General features: G+C 40.7%; 1 non-coding gene across 1 annotated transcript; it reads right to left on the reverse strand.

Annotated features, from left to right (window-relative positions):
• Positions 1 to 3,760: 3,760 nt before the first annotated feature.
• On the reverse strand, positions 3,761 to 3,877 carry LOC127490822 (U5 spliceosomal RNA). Its single transcript, XR_007919219.1, has one exon. It is a non-coding gene; the product is annotated as a U5 spliceosomal RNA (small nuclear RNA).
• Positions 3,878 to 4,754: the final 877 nt, after the last annotated feature.

Below are 4,754 nucleotides of genomic sequence, written 5' to 3' on the forward strand. Positions count from 1 at the left end.
AACTATGTAGGGTTAGGGTTGCCTGTACAGGGATCTAGACCTTTAGAGCAGTGATTCTCCAACTTCCACATCCACGTGCACGCTTCAGGATTGCCTGGAGGACTTGTTGCAGCTCGAATTGCTGGGGCCAGTTCCTAGAGTTTCCCACTCAGTAGCCACTGACAGGTGCAGTTTGAGGATGTGCATTGCTTTCCAGTTTCCAATGACACCAATGCTGTGGAGGAATCACACTTTGAGAACCACTGCCTAGGGCACCCTTTCCTGAGTAGCCAATGGACCAAATGCAGCCCATCATTGTTTATTTACCATGATCGGTCATTCCTACCTCTGAAGGTGCCACTGAAAAAAAAAAAAAAACATAAAAATAAAAAAGAAGATGGGCTTTGGAGGGCTTCTGAGTTGAAGAACACGCCCACATGCCACAGGTTGGGAGAGAGGGCAGGGTGCACCCCAGCTTCATGGTATAGAATTCCTGCACTCAAAACTCTTCTAGATTTCATCCTGTGCATGTCTTCATCTGGCTGCACATCTGGATCTTTATCAGGTCAGCAAACTTGTAAACATGTCCCCCTGTGTTCTGCGAATTAATAGAACCCAAGGAGGGAGCTGTGGGAACCCCACTGTGTAGCCACTCGAGCAGAAGTGCAGATCACAACCTGGGACTTGTAACTGGCACCTGAAAGGGGGCTGTCTTTAGGGACTGAGCCCATCTGCGGCTGTCCCTTAGTAGACCGTGCCAGAACTGAGTTGATTTGTAGGACACCAGCTGGATCCACCAGAGAACTGGTTGTCAGTGGGAAGAAATCCCTACACATCTTGATGACCAGAGGTAAGGTGGGGGGTGACATGTGCCAGATCAGAAAAACACTTTGATGGTTTCTATCTCATACACATGGCCACACTTCTTCGTTCACAGACTGTCTCTGGCTGCTTTCTAAGTATAGTTGGAGAGCTGTGGAAAGCCACAGTTTCCAGCCTACAGAGTCTTTTCCAGAAACAGTTTGCTGATCCCTGCTTCACAGCATCATCTTCTGGCCCTCAGGCAACCCTGCCAACATAGTGTCCTGCACTGGGCAGAGGAACATTACAAAAAACAGCCCTGTAAGGCTGTTGCCAGAAGGGCTTATTTTGTTAATTGTATTATAGCCTTGATGTAGTATTGGGTCACTGATACTTATGTATAAACTTTAAAAATATTTGCACAAACCCAGCTACATACACACATAGAGAGAGAGGGGAGAGAGAGAGAGAGAGAGAAAGAGAGAGAGAAAGTGACAGAGAACTCACATCTACTGGGTTACTCCCCAAGTGCCCGCAATAGCTGAAACTGGCCTGAGTCAAGCCAGGAGTCAGGAACCCAATCCAGGTCTCCCATGCGAATGGCAGGAACTCAACCTACTGCCTCCCAGGGTCTGCATTACTGGGGAACTGGAGTCAGGAGCCAGAGCCAGGTATAGAATCCAGGCAACTCCAATGCAGGATATGGGTGTCTTAACTGGTGTCTTATCCACTGGGCCAAATGCCTGCTCCCAGGTCACTATGATAATTCCCTTAATGAAAACTTTTCTAAACTTTGAAATATAAAGAATTGTTGCGAGTATCTGTTATCTAGTAACAAAGGAAAATTGAAATTTTCGCCTGCAGAATTTATTATAGTGGAATTGCATCTCCGACAGAGTTGTACACACAAGAGAAAAAAATCTCATGGAGTCCAAATCATGCTTGAAAATCTAAGTCACCTTTAAAATACAGTATACAACATTTACAGACTATGTTGGAGGCAGATTCTCAATATGTCCAACACAGCCAGTTTTTCTTTCAGTGTTCAAACAGATGGCTCATTCTTTGGGTGAGCACCAGATGAAGTAGTTGGCTTGCATTTGAGGCCATCTTGTATAAAAAATACTTATCTTTAAACACTAGCATCACACTTTGTGCAGTGAGAAGCTCACAACTACAAGACACAAAGCATTTATGACCAACTGAGGCAATGGCAGATTCATGCCTCCCTTTTAACACTTACTTGGGGGAATACTTTTGAGAGCAATGGGCAGGCAGCAGTGACTGAACACCTTAAATTCTCAGTCTCTCCTCTTTTTCTCTCTGGCCCACCACATGTAGTTGGATTCCAAAAACTTAAAACATGCCACTGATCGGATTCCACTTTGATCATGAAGATACGGATAAAGAAGCAAAGATCTTAAAATAGTGGGTCATATTCACTCCTGGTACAAATTTCTTTTATTATAAATGAGAGACAAATTTCAGCTTACAAATGAGAGACAAACTCAGGTAAACTTGTAAGCAAAAAGGTTTTTACAATGTATTAGTATTACTACTGGCATTGGTATTTTAACATTGTTGTCTCTATTTCAGAGATTTTTAAAAATATATTTATTTATTTTATTCAAAAGGCAGTTATGCAGAGAAGGAGAGATGGGGGGGGGGAGAGACAGAGAGAGACAGATAGAGAGATTGATCTACCATCCTCTATTTCATTCCCTAAATGGCTACAATGGCCAGAGCTAGGCTCATCTGAAGCCAGAAGCCAGGAGCTTCTTCCAGGTCTCCCACATGGGTGCAGGGGCCAAAGCACTTGGGCCATCTTCTACTGCTTTCCCAGGTGCATTAGCAGGGAGCTGAATTGTAAGTGGAGCAGCCAGCATTTAAAATGGCACCCATTATGCCACAGCAAGAGTCCCATATATCAGATTCTTAACTCTAAACAATCCACATGAGAAGAGATGACTGGGCCATAAGCATCATCCAGCATCTTTACACTCTGCAGAGTTGTAGCCATGCTATAATTGTTATTATTACAAAACACAGCCATGCCTATTGCAGACAGAAAAAGGTACCTTGAGCTACCTTGAAGCTCCTTCCAAATACCAAATCCTTTCAAGTAATCAGGAAGATTGTCTTAAGCATTTTCATGGTAAATTCACATGGGAGTACCTTAGGAAGATAGTACATGGTTTAAAATTGTGATGATTTCTAAATCAGAGTTCTCCGTAATTTCAAATAAAATTAAAATACTAAGTTGAGTCTCACACAAATCAGACAGATGGTAATTAAGCATATTTTACATATGGGAAATTGGGGAGAATGATTAAATCAGGTAGTAGTTAGCCTAGAGTTGAACCCTCAACCAGGTCTCTGAATGCCAAGAAGCTGAATTGGTAGAAGGTGTTGCTCATGTTCTGAATAACTAAAACAAGAGCTAATTTTGGCATGCTTATTATGGGAAAATGAAAAGTATATAAAATAATTACTATAAAAGTATATAGTTATTATGTAATTAATTGTTGAAAGCATTAAATCAAAAATAGGATAAGGTAAGACAATCTATAGTCAAAGTAGTAGTTTGGGAAACATACATTTTATTTTTTTTAAATATTTATTTACTTGAAAGTCAGAGAGTTACACAGAGAGAAGGAGAGGCAGAGGCAGAGAGAGGTCTTCCATCCGATGGTTCACTCCCCAACTGGCTGCAATGGCCAGAGCTGCGCCAATCCGAAGCCAGGAGCCAGGAGCTTCTTTCGGGTCTCCCACACAGGTGCAGAGGCCCAAGGACTTGGGCTATCTTTCACTGCTTTCCTAGGCCATAGCAGAGAGCTGGATTGGAAGTGGAGCAGCCGGGCAGGCGCCCATAAGGGATGCTGCCACTGCATGCGGTGGCTTTACCTGCTCCGCCACAGCGCCAACCCCAATTTTATTAACAACATATGTGTTTCTTGTTTGTTTTTAGAACACTTTTATTAGCCTTGCAGAATGCAAGGCCTCAAAAAATTAGGTAAAGACTCAGAATTGTTCCTCTCCACAGAAATCTTTAGTAAAAGGCGAAAGATTTATACGATCTGAAGAGAAACAAGAGTATAACAACATGTTACTGGGATAAATCTTATTGATCTTGTTGAAATAACAAAAGTTGAAAAGGTCACAAGATTCTTTTCCTAGAAAAACTGTCTTTCCTTTAGCATATTATTTATATAACTAAAGTAAAAAGGTCCAAGTAAACAATTTAAATTTTACTTTTCCTTCTTTTTCATACAAATATCAGAAATACTTCAGTAATTGTAAGGAAGATGCTAGGAATCCTTAGAAAAACATATGGTTTATTATTGTAAGGAATTCAGTGCATCTACTCATATATCATTGACTTATAATTTAATAAAAGTCACTGTGTCTTACGTTTCATGCTTATGTGTGGAAATTCTCTGGACTGATCAAAACATCTTGCATCATTAAATCATTTGTCAATGATTAAAGAACATCTCATTAATAGTGATTTAGGATTTCATGACTTCTTGATGGCTAGACAGTTTATCTTGTAGTTTTAGTGAACATATAACACAGCAAATCTTCTGCTTCAATTTGCTTTAAAATATGAATCTACTCCTGATTTATACCCAGATAGAATATAAACTGTCTAACCTAAATTTACATGGTATTTTACTGATTAGTAAAATCATGGTATTATTACTTGTGTACACTCACTCTATGACCAGTTTCTCCAGCAGGCCAATCTCCAACAGTTGGGACTATCCCAAGGAGTGAAGGACATAGGCAGTGAATATATGAATTTCCAATCCAAGTTCTTGTCTCCCACAGAGTAGAAACACTAAGCGGAGACTAGTATTGTGTGCTAATAGGAACAGCAGTTATTTAACAGTGAGAGAATAAACACATATTTATGCAGAGCTATGGGCCACCCCATACAGAGAAATATGCAACATGAGTGAGCCAAAGTATTT

Source organism: Oryctolagus cuniculus, chromosome 6 (genome assembly GCF_964237555.1).
Source record: "Oryctolagus cuniculus chromosome 6, mOryCun1.1, whole genome shotgun sequence".
NCBI classification, from domain to species: domain Eukaryota; kingdom Metazoa; phylum Chordata; class Mammalia; order Lagomorpha; family Leporidae; genus Oryctolagus; species Oryctolagus cuniculus.